This window comes from Mus musculus, chromosome 13, assembly GCF_000001635.26.
Source record: "Mus musculus strain C57BL/6J chromosome 13, GRCm38.p6 C57BL/6J".
In the NCBI taxonomy this organism is placed as follows: Eukaryota; Metazoa; Chordata; class Mammalia; order Rodentia; family Muridae; genus Mus; species Mus musculus.
In genome coordinates this window covers 118,164,245-118,180,062 of record NC_000079.6, presented here as the reverse complement: position 1 = coordinate 118,180,062, position 15,818 = coordinate 118,164,245, and positions in this window count along the sequence as shown.

The following is a 15,818-nucleotide window of genomic DNA, read 5'->3' as shown; positions in this document are numbered from 1 at the left end:
ATGGGGATTGCATCGAATCTGTAGATTGCTTTCAGCAAGATAGCCATTTTGACTACATTAATCCTGCCAATCCATTTGCATGGGAGATCTTTCCATCTTCTGAAATCTTCTTTGATTTCTTTCTTCAGAGACTTGAAGTTCTTGCCATACAGATCTTTCATTTGCTTGGTTAGAGTCACACCCAGGTATTTTATATTATTTGTGACTTTTGTTAAGGGTATTGTTTCCCTAATTTCTTTCTCAGCCTGTTTATTCTTTGTGTAGAGAATGGCTACTGATTTGAGTTAATTTTATATCCAGCCACTTTGCTGAAGTTGTTAATCAGGTTTAGTTCTCTGGCGGAATTTTGGGGTCATTTAAGTATACTATCATATCATCTGCAAATAGGGATATTTTGATTTCTTCCTTTCCAATTTGTATCCCTTTGACTTCCTTTTGCTGTCTAATTGTTCTAGCTAGAAATTCAAGTATTATATTGAATAGATAGGGAGAGAGTGGACAGCCTTGTCTAGTTTCTGATTTTAGTGGGATTGCTTCAAGTTTCTCTCCATTTAGTTTGATGTTGGCTACTGGTTTGCTGTATATTGCTTTTACTATCTTTATGTATAGGCCTTAAATTCCTGATCTTTCCAAGACTTTTATCATAAAGGGGTGTTGAATTTTGTCAAATGTTTTCTCAGTATCTAATGAAATGGTCATGTGGTTTTTTTTTCTTTGAGTCCTCCTTTTACGACAGAATATAGACAGCTCCAGTCTGAAGGCCCTGTTCAGCTACCTATAGTAGCTATAGTAGCTGTTCATTGCAATGGCCATACCATGCTTAGAAACCAGTGTTTCATGACCTCTTCATACTATCTGCCCTTACAGTCTTTTTATCCCTCTTCCATGATGACTCCTGAGCCATGAATGGGACTATATGAATATTGTGTTGATGGGGAGCATGTAACATTTAACTCTTTGGGGACTGACAGAAAAGGGGGGAAAGAATCACACACATACATAACTAGGTGGATGAAGCAAGCTTCAACAACTTCCAACAACTTCACACACACACACACACACACACACACACACACACACACACACACACACTTGTATGTATGTATGTATGTATGTATGTATGTATGTATGTATGTATCTATCTATCTATCTATCTATCTATCTATCTATCTATCTATCTATCTATCTATATACACACACACACACATACAAACACGTACACAGACATTTGCAGACTGGGTGTATGGAGAAAATCTCTAACAACTTTACTTTTTCTCCTACAGCTTATATATCCCAACAAAATCTTTCAAGAAGTACAAAAAATCACAATGTGTAAGGTTACATTTTATTTTCCATTAGGTGATTGATCACAATGAGTATACACAGAAAAACATGTTCCCTAATATTCTTACATGAATAAACATTATGTAGTCTGGGTAAAAAAAATTATTCTCAAGAACCCACGTGCATTCTTAATTAAGCAAGGTAAATTTCTGAGCCAGTTTCTCTTTCTGGTATGCTGCAACTTGCGATAACAAAGAAAGGATCACTTATTTTATGATTACCTTAAAAATTAATCTTATAAAAATATGTAAGAGAATCACAAATCTCAACTATTACATAAAAAAACAATCATTCATTTTTACTTTCAGTCTTCAAGGCTCACTTCTACTCATTAATAAATTTTGTATTAAATCATATCAGGATCCTGAGGGCAAAAATGGGTACAAGAAATTAATCACCACCTTGATCACCAGTGCAGCTTTAGCAAAAATAGGCACGAAAGTTGGTACTAGTTGGGCTACCATTGCTCTTGTTCTGTAACCTTAAAAAAACCACTTGCTCAATGATCAAAAAAACGTGACTTTTTGAACTCTATATTGTTCCCAAAAAGTTCTTAAGTCAAAGCCACTGGAAAAAATATCTTAACCTAATTTTACCAACAATCTTTTTCTCCAAATTCTTTTTAAGGGTGATGGTCATTGTTCAAAATCTATATCTTTAAATTCTTTCTGAGGGTGGTAGATGAATCATTTAATCTGCTCCACCTGCCATGCTTAAAAATGATCAATAGCTATAGTTGTGTCAATGATAGTGCCCAGTGAGGGGCTGGAAGCCCCCTTAGAGTTTTCATATAACTCATAAATTGTGAGTGATAGGATGACTGTGAAGACAACAAGCAGAGCGATGGCCTGTAACAGCATGAAGCCGTTAGGTCCTCTGGGTTTTGCCTCTCTAAAGGACACCCTCAGTGCTAATGACTGGGTGGAATATTATGAATTCTGAAGCTGTTTTGCTGTTTCTCTTACTCAGCCCTCAACATTTGACCTTCCATGAATCTCTGCATTAACTGCCATTCACCAATAATTTAAATAAATAAATAAATAAATAAATAAATACCCCCTCCCAATAATAACAAAAACTGCCAGGCCATGCCTGTTACAGCAGGAAACACTGAGACAACACCACAGACTGAGCACAACCTTCCCTGCACAGGGCATAGCAGGAAGTACTCAAGTAGGTGGTGAAGTGATGGGAGGGGAAGAGAAGCAACAGGCTTTGTGCACTATAAGGCAGGGTAGGATAGGAGAAGCAATGGCAGTTAGTGCACTTGCTCCTTGGGAGATGCTGAATTTAATTGACCATCATTGGAGCCGTTGACCATCAAGTGCCAATGAGCCTGTTCCTTCTTCCTTTGTGAGAGCCACCCACTGTGTGAGTCTCTTTGACTCCCCAGACTGCATCCTAGCCCAGGAAGAAGAGCCGTGCCTGACAAGTGGAGAACCACAACTGACTCAATATGTTCTGCTGTGTTTACTTGTAATCTCTGGTCTACTTGCTAATCTCTAGTTCATTGTGGTGGTGGGTCAACCATGTGACTGTATGGCTCTATGCTGATTTACAATTTTTCTGTGCAGTGTTTAACTTTGGACACGGATTTATTTCCTTGGGAATCTTTGTGTTGGGCAAGCATTTGACCATCCTACCTTTCCGAAGATGTCACTACTGACGTGCTAGCACAATGAGCAAATACATAATGAACTGATAGGAGAGACAGAAGGAGAACAGTTTGGGCATTATGAAGAGAGAGAGAACTGGGAACATTAAGGTGCGGAGGAACAGCTTGATATGTGTAACCTGGACTGCCACCTGAAGCCACAGTAAAATCTGGGCTAGTGCTGCCACCAAGGTGTAGCTGCCTGTGGCCATATGAACTGGGTTCCCCTGAAAGTTGAGCTGGGGCTGAAAGACATCAGATAGCGAGAAAACAATGAGGCCAAGACAAACCTTTTGGTTTAAAGCCTCTGAAGTTTACTGAGAGTCCGTGCTCATAAAGAGGGTAGGCCCATCCTCTGCCAGCCCATTCTTGGTGTCTGAAGCCAGCCGGTAGGCGATCTACAGGGTGTGTCTCCAGACCATCTCAAGGACTTTTCAGCAGGAAACAGAGACTTGGAGAAGAGCAAATAGAGCCATTAAGGTCAGAAGGCTCTACCCTATGTTATCTCCTTCTTAGTGGCAGCAAGGTCAAAGTCTGGATCAGCCTGCTTCAAGGCTGAGGGAGGCTACACCAAGTGCCAGGTTTGAATCCATGGTCCTGAAACAGCAGTGGTCTGTGTCTATGTCCTTGCTACCACCAAAGGTCGTACAAACAGTCCTGGTCTGGGCTGTTGCCTAGGTCTATGGAAACATCTAAGTTCTGAGTAGGACTGGTTCCTGCACCTTTGCCTGAGCAGCACAGTAGAGCTGGCCTTGTTGGTGGGGTTTCGGTAAGCCAGCCTGAGAGTAAGCATGGGAGAGCTGGACCAGCCCTTCACATGTCCTTCAGTGGCATGGGTGGGAACAGATACTCTTTTATCCCCTAGCCTTCTGTAGCAGACCGAAGAGTTGGCCTCACTCCTTTCCTGGGAAGTGTGAAAGAACTGACTCCTAGGGCCAGAGAGCACAACAGCAGGACCTGTACCTCACCTAAGCAGCATTGTAGATCTGTCCCCGGTGGCATGCATATGACAGAGCTGCTGGGCAGACCAACTAAGCTATCACCCAGGTCCAAATCCAGGACTCTGAGTTAGACCACCCCAACATCTACTCCATCTATGAACTACTGGAGCATATGAAGAGGCCAGTCCTGCAGAACCAAAGCTGCAGGATCTCCATGACACAGGACAACAACAGGATAGCCAATTGTTAATGTGGCAGAAGCCAGCGGGTAGAACCAGACCAATGACTCATTGCAATGAACATTTGCACACAAAGAAATGTGGACAAAGGCTATGTGTATAAAACACTACAGCTGCTTCCCTGGTGAGATTTTTGTTATGTTTTGTTTGAGGGTGATTTTATATATGTGTGTGTGTGTATGTGTGTGTTTGTATTTTGATCAAATTTGGGAGTTTGGGAGTGCAAACTCTTGAGTACAAACATAAATATTTAGAAGGCAGTTTGACAAATACCCACTTAGCAAAGCAGCAGCAGTAGGACTAGTATATACTAGGGTGTGTGACCTTTCCAGTTTGTGCATCTTTTATCAGGTCCACAGTAACAAATATTTCATGTTGTTGAGCAGCCCCCAGACGCAGTAAAATTGAAGTTGGTTACCTCCATAATGGTCATGTCAAAATCATACCAGTTGCCACATCTTGCCTGATAGATTGGTATTATAGCATATGAAGTCAATAGCTGGTGTGATGGTTTGTATATCCTTGGACCAGAGAGTGGCACCATCTGAAGGTATGGCCTTGTTGGAATAGGTGTGACCTGGTTGGAATGGGTGTGTCACTGTGGGTGTGGGTATAAGATCCTCACCCTAGTTGCCTGGAAGTCAGTATTCCACTAGCAGCCTTTGGATGAAGACATAGAACTCTCAGCTCCTCCTGCGCCATGCCTGCCTGGATACTGCCATGCTCCCCCTTGATGATAATGGACTGAACCTCTGAACCTGTAAGCCAGGCCCAATTAAATGTTGTTTTTTATAAGACTTGCCTTGGTCATGGTGTCTGTTCACAGCAGTAAAACCCTAACTAAGACAGCTGGCTTTTTCTTCCTGAATATTAATCCTGTGGCAACTAAACAAAAAGGACTCTCTTAGCTCAGTTCTAGCATAATTGTTCTATATCTTATAGCCAAAGTGTTGTCTTCAGCTCTAGGGTCTTACTTGATAGTTCAGTTTGGAAAGCAACAGCAATAGCAACAATCAATATTTGTTCAGGGGATGGACTCTCTTGGATCTCTTGGCAAACAATTCATAAAGAATTTATCATTTAATAATCTATAGCTTCTGGGGTAAGTATTGTCTGTAAATGCAGGGTAAAGAGAAGATTTCTTTAAGAGATGGTTAGGTAGGTAAAAGGGACTGATTCTTCTCTTGGAAAAATGACTCATTGCTTTTTTTATGGTATTGCATTGATCACAAGAACAGGTGTTAAAATAATTTTGTTTTCTTTAACTCACTCTCCTGCCTTGTTTTTGTCACATGGCCTCTCTTGCATATAGTCTGGCAATGTAAAACCTCCTCTATATATGGCATAGCCTATATTATGGTATAGCCAGAGGGATCCTGTCATTAAAATTGTGACCCAAATAAACTTGTTTTTCTTATACATTTTCACATTAAGTACTTTGTTAAAGGAGCACAAAATGGACTGAGATGAAGGAATTGAACAAAGCAAAAGGAAGGCATGCTTGCTATCAGTGGGTGGTAGAGTCACAGCTACTATCTCCAAAGTCCATGTTCTTCATGCTTTCTGTACTGTGTCTGTAAGTTGCCTGACTAAGACATCGTACAGCCATGAGTCTGACAATTTGAAATTAATTCATGGTTTGACTTTTATGTCCCCTGAGTTACATGATGCTGTACATTACCATGTTTACTGGCATTTTATTACAATTTACAATCTCTGAGTCTGCAGTTTAGTAGCAGGAAAACATTCTCTTTATGCGAACTGAGAAGAGTGGTGAGTTTAGTTCTGCCCCAAGGTTCCTAGTGTTGTAGCCATTGAACTTATTGAACTTATGGATGAAGGGTTTCTAGTGACTGTCCCAACTAGAGCAGATTCAGGACTTGGGTGTTTGTCAGTCCTTTTGATCTCAAACCTATCTGGAAATATTTATTAGATTTTTGAATTTATGTATTATTTATGTAGATTATTTAGCCATTTTTCTTTAAGGAATAGAAGGGATTCAATGAAAGTAAAATATAGTACTTTAGAGTAGTACTATCATATCATATGCAAAGTTTAATACTATGACTTTTTTCTTTCTAATTTATAACTGCTCGATCTTCTTTAGTTGTCTTATTGCTCTGGCTGATCTTTCACCTTTTTCTGTCTGTGAATACTTTTGCATGAATTACATTGATCAACATGTCTGTTTCAGTACCAATACCATGTAATTTTTATTACCATTGATCTGTAGCACAACTTGAGTTCAGGATGGAGAATCCTCCAGAAGTTCTTTTATTGTTCAAGATTGTTTTGATTATCTTGGGTTTTTAATTTTCCTATATGAAGTTAAAAATTGCTCTTTCAAGGTGTACAAAAATTTGATGGGGATTTCATTGATTCTGTAGTTTGCTTTTGATAAGATGATCATTTTCACTATGTTAATCCTGCCTATCCATGAGCATGGGAGATCTTTCCATCTTCTTCAGTTTTTCTCTTCAGCGACTTGAAGTTCTTGTCGTACAGCTCTTTCACTTGCTTGGTTAGAGTTATACCAAGATACTTTATATTATTCTTGGATATTGCAAAAGGCTATTTTGCTAAAGTTCTTTATCAGCTGTACGAGTTCTCTGGTAGAATTGATGAGGCTGCTTATTATAATATCAAATCATCTGCAAAAAGAGATACTTCAATTTCTTTTTTTCCGATTTGCATCCACTTAATCTCCTTTACTTGTCTTATTGCTCTGGCTAAAACTTCAAGTACTGTAATGAATAGATAGGGAGAGAGTGGGCAGCCTTGTCTTGTCCCTGATTTTTAATGGGGCTGCTTTAAGTTTCTCTCCATTTAGCTTGATGTTGGTTATTGGCTTGCTGTATATTGTTTTGATTATGCTTAGGTATTTGCCTTATATCTTTGATATCTCTAATACTTTTAACATGAAGGGGTGCTGGATTTTGTCAAAGGATTCTCAGCATCTAATGAGATGATCATGTGATTTTTTTTTCAGTTTGCTCATATGGTGGATTACATTGATGGTTTTTCATTTATTAAACCATCCATGCATCGTTGGGATGAAGCCTACTTGATCAAGATGGAAGATATTTTTAATGTGTTCCTGGATTTTGTTTGAGAGTGTTTTGGGGGTAATTTTGCATCAATGTTCATAAGAGAAATCAGTCTGAAGTTCTCTTTCTTTGTTGAGTCATTGTGTGGTTTAGGAATCAGAGTAATCGTAGCCTTATAGAACGAATTGGGCAGTGTTCCTTCTGTTTCTGTTCTGTGGAAAATTTGAGGAAAATTCATATTAGTTCTTCTTTGAATGTCTGGAAGAATTCTGCACTAAAACCATCTGGCCCTAAGCTCTTTTTCACTGGGAGACTTTTAATGACTGCTTTTATCTATTTCCTTAAGGATTATAGGATTATGTATATTATTTGTCTGACCTTGATTTAATGAAAAAGAGAGACATAACAGACACCGATGAAATTCAAAGAATCATTAGGTTTTACTTCAAAAGCCTATACTCCACAAAACTGGAAACTCTAAATGAAATGGATGATTTTCTAGACAGAAACCACTTACCAACGTTAAATCACTTTGGCTTTATCTCTTGTGTTTTTAATGTTCTTTTCTTCTGTGCATTTAGTGTGTTGATTATTAGATGGTGGGAAGATTTTCTTTTTTTCAGTCCACTCTATTTGCAAGCTTCTTATACATTTATAAGCACATCTTTCTTTAGGTTAGGGAAATTTTCTTCTATTATTTTGTTGAAGATATTTTCTAGGCCTTTAAGTTGGGAGTCGTCTCCTTCTTTTATTCCTATTATTCTTAGGTTTGGACTTTTAGTAGTGTCCAAAATTCCTGGATGTTTTGTGTTAGAAAGTTTTTAGTTTTAGCATTTCTTTGACCAGTGTATTGATTCCTTATCTTCTATGGTTGAGATCCTGTCTTCCATATCTTGTATTTTTTTGGTGATGCTTGCTTGTGTTTGTAGTTCCTGATCTCTTTTCCTAGGTTTTCTGTCTTCAGGATTCCCTCAGTTTGTGTTCTCTTTATTGCTTCTATCTCCATTTTCAGGCCTTACACAGTTCTGCTCATTTCTTTTACCTGCTTGATTGTATTTTCCTATATTTCTTTATATTTATTCATTTTCTATTTAAGGGCCTCTACTTGTTTGTATTTTCCTGTATTTCTTTAAGGGATTTACTCATTTCCTCTTTAAAGGTCTCTATCATTTTATAATATTAGATACAAGGTAATTTTCCTGTGATTCCATGTATTAGGATATCCAGGGCTTTCTGTTGTAGAATAACTGGGTTCTGACGGTGCTATATTACAGTGTCTTTTAATGGTTGTGGATTTGGGGTTTTGTGTGTGTGTGTGTGTGTGTGTGTGTGTGTGTGTGTCTTTTTTAAAATTTTCTGGTCATTTTCTAATTGCATCTTTTTTATTAGATATTTTATTTTCCCCTCCAAAAGCCCCTATCCCATCCCCCCTCCCCCCCCCCCCCGCTCACCAACCTACCCGTCCTGGCATTCCCCTGTGTTCTTAAGCTGGCTTTTAGACATATGGTTGTCTCTAGTGTTGGCAGGCCCAGTAGTCCCTGATGTAAGGAGATCTCTAGGATTACAGGTAGAGTTGGTGGTTGCAGGCCTCTGTCCTGGCCAGCAGCATGCCTTCAGGGATGCAGGCAGAGTTGTGACCACAGAAATAGAGTGCAGAGAGGACAGAGCAGGTTTGTCCAGAGGGGGCAGTAGGGAGAGAATTGGGTTAGTGTCTTACCTGGTGATCCTTGATAGTTGCATGCAGGCTTTTGGAATTGTGGTTAGAGATGTGGAGTAGAAAATGGAATGCAGACAGGACAGGCAGACCTCATTGGTGCTGAGTTTGCCTCACAGATGCTGGGCTTGCTGAGGACTCAGCAGGGAGGGGTTTGGGGATTAGGGATCTCACTGAGTTGCCCCTGACAGCAGTATGCCTCCAGGGACTCAAGTGGACATTTGACCTGGGGAAATGAAGTACAAATGTGGCAGAGAGGAGTTCACTGCTGCTGGGTTTGCCCAGAGGGGCCAGCGGGCAAGGAATTGGGGTCGGGGTTTCATCTGGTGGTCCCTGGTGGTTACAGGCTTTTGGAATTGTGGTTTGAGATGTGGACCCAACCAGAAGATGGAGTGCAGAGGGGACAGCAAGGAGCATCTTTCTCTCAAGAGGCGGTGCCAAGTACTGGAAATAGGATTTATTTACTTGTGATATGAGATAGCGGTTGCTAATATGAAGAGCCTGATAGCATCCCATTCAAAAATTCTTAGCCTAAATTATCAGGAGTCAGAATAGAGGATAATCAACTGCAGGCTCAGCTGTTTATGTTTATTGAGGAAATTGACACACATCGGCGAGCATTTTCCTGATGGTTTATTCTTGATAAATAGCATCATGTGTTAAATGATGTTTGAGCATTCACAGGCGACTGAGCTAGATCTATTTTTATGCTTGGAAGCATTCTAGTTGTCTGTATCACCAAGTAATGTAATTGCTGCAGTATATTAAACATAACTGGCTTGAACACATCGGACAGTTTTTCTCATATAAACTTCTCATCTGAGTATTTTTCAGAAATAAATTTGAATAGCCATATGTATGGAAATTAAGAAAGTAATAGCTATGCATATAGGTACAGAAAATTCAAGCTCTCTATCAGTGCAATGTTTATCACAGTATTCAAAGTATATTTTGAATGTCTTGGCTTTTTGTTGTATACAAATCATTAAGTTTTGATTGTATGCTTTGCTTGTTGACCTCATGAGAAATTAAAAACTCGGCTAATTTATAAGCACTATACATATGGAAGTACTTCCTTATTCAGGTTTTCCCTTTCCTCTGAGCTACAGATCTATTAACCGTAACACTACACTTCTGTGACAAATGTTATTGTTTTGAATCATAATATAGCATAGTCATCTCTCAGTGTTTATATTTGTCAAATGAAATACATTTGAACAAACCTAAAGATACTGGGGGTATTAGATAATAATAATTAATTTTATAATGTGGAATATTTTCACTCTGATTAGTTTTAAGTTAAATGAGAGGCAATGGATTTCATTATGAAATTTTCATAAGTTTTTGTTAAGTCTTCCTCTGTTGAAAGCTTTTGGTGCCACTTCTAGGGGTTTGGGACTTGTCACTGGGCTCAGACAAGAAAGGAGACTTAGACAAGAATAACAGTGACCATGGGGCTTTGTTTACTATCTTGCTGAATTATTTCCTTATGTGATCTTTTTGCTTATTACTCTGCCTAATTACTTTCTAGTGTAATCTCCTTGTCTACTCCTTCACTTGGTCTTTGATCTAAGAACTGACCATGTGTTTTGGATGTTCTTAGAATGATATAAAAGAAGACTGGGAACGAATAAAGCAGCTTCAGCCTCAGTACGAACCGGAGTCATGTTATAATTTTGTCTAACTTTTTCTTTTTCAATCCTTACGATCTCACTTGAGACCCTGGTGACTGACTGAGCTGGCTTGGTCATTCCTCCACAACAAAGCAACTCTATAACTTCTCAGCCCTGATACGCCTCTTACTGATCCACTCCCAAAAAGCCTAGCTTTCATGCCACAGGTAATCACTACTTTCACTTTTATTCTTCTCTCCATTAATATCTCTTTTCATCCTTTTATTAGCTCATATATACGTCCATAAGCTCTATTGCCCCACCAAACTAACAAAACATGTTATGTCTTTCTGAATCTGGCTTGCTTCATTCAAAATAATGATTTCCATATCTATCTTCAAATGACATTATTTATTTTCTCCAAGGCTAAATAAAATTATTTTGTTTACATGCACCACATTTTTCTTATTCATTCATCATTCATTGGGTATAGTCTGATTCCATTTCCAAGGTATTTTGAATAGTTCAGCAAAGTACATAGATGTGTAAGCGTGTCTTAACAGGCCTTTGGGTATAAAATGAGGAGTGGTATATCTAGGTCTTTATTGTTTTGCAAAACCTCCATGCTGATTTCCACAGTGTCTGTACCACTTTCTGTTCTCACTGGGAGTGAACACAACTTCATTCCCACAACTTCCCTAGCCTTTGTTGTCATTTATTTTTTAAATGTCATTCTTCTTTTTATATATGTCTTCTCAAAGAAATATATTCAAAATATCCTTGCAATCTTCAGCTGTCTGAGAGCTCTGGCCTAAGGGTGTTAATTGAGAGCCTGTTGAATAGGTATACTGGTATGCATAGTGTGTATAGACACTTGCACCATGTCTGGTGGCCTAAGCTTATATATCAGAACCTACGTGGAACCTCCAGCCCAAGTTGTCCTCTAAGTTTCATACGTGTACCATGACATGTGTGTGCACACTGATACCTTACAGACACACATCATATACACACAACATAAAAACGTGCAAAAATAAGAATCCATTGCATGATGGTTTGAATGGGAATGGTCTACATAGGTCCATGAGGGATGTCACTATTAGGAGGCATGGCCTTGTTGGAAGAAGTATGTCACTGTGTGGGCAGGCTTTGAGGTCTCATATACTGGAGCTATGTCCATTGTGGCTCACATTCTCCTTCTGCTATTGTGGATTATGATGTAGACTTTGCAGCTCCCTTTCTAGCATCATGTCTGCCTGTATGTCATGCTTCTTGCCACGAGAATAATGAATTAGAATTCTGAGAGTGTAAACCAGCCCCAATTAAATATTTTCTGTTATAAGAGTTGTCATGGTCCTGCTGTCTCTTCACAGCAATAGAAACACTAATTAACACAGAAGTTAATTACCAAGTTGGTACCAAGAACTGGGGTATAGCTTTGGTCAGGTATAGGCCTGACCATGCTTTGGTTTGGAGGAATGTAGACTTTGGAACTTTGGGTTAAAAAAGCAGTTGACCACTTTAAGTGGGGCTTATGAGTTTGAGACCAGCCTAGACTACAGAGCAAGTTCCAGGACAGCCAGTGTAAGCAGTCAAGATAACCATCAAATTCAGAAATCTACTGAAGATGTATCTGAACAAGGTGGCCATGTTCCAGCTCCAGCAAACAGCAGAACTTGGTGGCTTCAGCCATGTGGTTCTGGCTTTGGAGTCAAGGATAGAAGAAAAAAGGTTATGGAATCTCCCTCAGAGACTAAAAAAAGCTGTTAAGGCCAGGTATGTGACAGAGGTGTCTCTGCATAAAGGCCTAGATAAACCATTTCATGAAGCTGTAAAGGTGAGGTCTGGTTGTTTGGAGACACCAAAATATTGAATATGCCAGTGCTCTGGAATACCTGCTAAGGTGAGCTGCAAATGGGTATGGAACCAGTCCAAGGGGGGGGTAGGGAGAGGGAGAGGGAGAGGGAGAGGGAGAGGGAGAGGGAGAGGGGAAGGGAGAGAGGGAGTGGGAGAGGTAGTGCAGTCTACAAAGCTGAAAGAAACTGGTGATCAGAAGAGCACTTTGACAGTAAACATGGATATGCAGAGTTTGGAGATTGTGTTTTGCTTTTGTCTAGTATTCCTTCACTATGCTCCCTCTCAGAATGATAATGCATATTCTTTATCACTGTATGCTGGAAGTGTTTAATCTGCTTCTTCATTTTTATTTTACAGAGAATTACAGTTAAGAGATTGCATGAATCTCAGAAGAGATTTTGTACTTTGAACAAATAAGGTTGAAGTTGTTATAGACTACGGGCACTCTTGAAATTGGATTGAATACAATTTTCACTATGGTAGGGCTACAAACCTATGTGGATCAAGGAGTAGAATGTGTTGATTTGAGGAGGAATCTCCCTCATAGGTCATTATTAGGAGTCATGGCCTTATTGTAGTAGATGTGGCCTTGTTGGAGGAAATGTGTCCCTATGCAGTCAGGTTTTGAGGTCTTATATGCTCAAGCTAGGCCTACAACTCTTATCTCCTTCTATAGCACCGTGTGTGTCTGCATACTACCATGCTTCCTACCATGATGATAATAGACTAAACCTCAGAAACTGTAAGCTAGCCCCAATTAAATGTTTTCTTTTATAAGAGTTGCCATAGTATTAGTGTCTAACTGAGATACTTCAGCTACCAACTTATACATTTATTATATATTTGTCTTTTTAAATTTTATATTTTTGTTTATTTTATTGTATGAATGTTTTTCTCTCTTGTGTAAGTTTGCTTGCCATGTATATGTCTGGTCCCAGTGGACTTCAGAAGAAGGCATTAAATCCTCTGTAATAGGAGTTACAAGTAGGTATGTGTCACTGTATGGGTGCTAGGAATCAAATCTAGGTCTTACCCAAGACTGAGCCATCTCTCCTGACACCAATATTTTATTATAAGTAGAAAAGACAGCCAGGATAATTCTTCAGTACATTTAACCAACCACCTAACACTACATGCTGAACAGTAAATTCAGCTTAACAAATAGGTGAGAATTCTGTGTTTTAATATTAAATTTATTAAATGTCTCTTTGGCAATTTATCACTTAATCAATGCTGCACATCAAGGTTGTGCCACATCTTTATTGTGGAAATGGTAGAATTTAAGTCTACAGATAACTCACATTCTCCGTCCCAGTATTTGTGACTTGTAAACTAGGATGTATATTTTCAATAATTTATAAGGCATAATACCCAAGTGAAATAACTACAAAATAATTTAATGGCTTTTAATTTTATTTTAGCAAAATTCTAAAGTTTACCTTTTCAGGATTAAAAAGACATGGCAGTAGCCAGCATCAATTTTCTTATTATGAAGTAATAGTGAGAACACTTTGAAAGAAGTCAGTGAGACGGTTGCATGCATAGGCCATTTGCTACTTTCTGACAACTGAAAGCTGAGACAATTGGACATATAAAAATTACATAAAGGTACGGTAAAGGTCACTTTCCAGTACAAATGTTTCACTGGAAAGGTTTCTTGTATTTAAAGCTCAGTTGGAAATGCCAACTGATTTACTGATGAATGATGGAGCACTCTTTGTGACTACCAGTGTGAGACTCATGCACATTAAAGAAAATCAAGAGACAAGAAGAAAGCTTGGACAGATCATCTAACTTGCAGACTGATGTCAACTAGACAAAAGTCCTATTATCAAGCTGTAGGGAAAATTACAAGAAAATTCTTTACATAGTTCTGCAGAGTTCCAGCATAAAATAATAGGGATCAAGGTATTATTCATCTATTTTATTCCACAAAGTATTTTTTGGCTATTTTAAGCGTAAGAACAACTAAACTTTAGTGCACATTTTCTGGAAAACTCAAAAAACAAATATGTCATCTTTTCCAAATGAGAATTTATTTTTGTCATTCTTTTATCAAGAATGAGGAAGACTGAAGACTATGAAACTCCTTCAATTTCGAACGCCAGATATCTGTGCACCTTCCCTGCAAGAGGAGAGCTTGCCTGCAGAGAGTACTCTGACCACTGAAACTCAGGAGAGAGCTAGTCTCCCAGGTCTGCTGATAGAGGCTAACAGAATCACCTGAGGAACAAGCTCTAACCAGAGACAACTATAACAACTGACTCCAGAGATTACCAGATGGCGAGAGGCAAACGTAAGAATCTTACTAACAGAAGCCAAGACCACTCACAATCATCAGAACGCAGCACTCCCACCTCACCCAGTCCTGGGCACCCCAACACACCCGAAAAGCTAGACCCAGATTTAAAAGCAGATCTCATGATGATGATAGAGGACATCAAGAAGGACTTTAATAACTCACTTAAGGAATACAGGAGAACACTGCTAAACAGTTACAAGTCCTTAAGGAAAAACAGGAAAACACATCCAAACAGGTGATAGAAACAAACAAAAGAATACAAGACCTAAAAAGGGAAGTAGACACAATAAAGAAAACCCAAAATGAGACAACCCTAGAGATAGAAACCCTAGGAAAGAAATCTAGAAGCATAGATGCAAGCATCAGCAACAGAATACAAGAGATGGAAGAGAGAATCTCAGGTGAGTCGATTCCATAGAGAACATCAGCACAACAATCAAAGAAAATGCAAAATGCAAAAAGATCCTAACTCAAAACATCCAGGAAATCCAGGACACAAACCTACAAGATAATAGGAGTAGATGAGAATGAATATTTTCAACTTAAAGGGCCAGGAAATATCTTCAACAAAATAATAGAAGAAAACTTCCCAAACTTAAAGAAAGATATGCCCATGAACATACAAGAAGCCTACAGAACTCCAAATAGACTGGACCAGAAAAGAAATTCCTCCCAACACATAATAATCAGAACAACAAATGCACTAAATAAAGATAGAATATTAAAAGCAGTAAGTTTAAAAGGTCAAGTAACATATAAAGGCAAGCCTTTCAGAATTACACTAGACTTTTCACCAGAGACTATGAAAGCCAGAAGATCCTGGACAGATGTTATACAGACACTAAGAGAACACAAATGCCAGCCCAGGCTACTATACCCAGCCAAACTCTCAATTACCATACATGAAGAAACCAAAGTATTCCAAGACAAAACCAAATTCACACATTATCTTTCCATGAATCCAGCCCTTCAAAGGATAATAACAGACAAAAACCAATACAAGGCCAGAAACCACGCCCTAGAAAAAACAAGAAAGTAATCCTTCAACAAAACTAAAAGAAGACAGCCACAAGAACAGAATGCCAACTCTAACAACAAAAATAATAG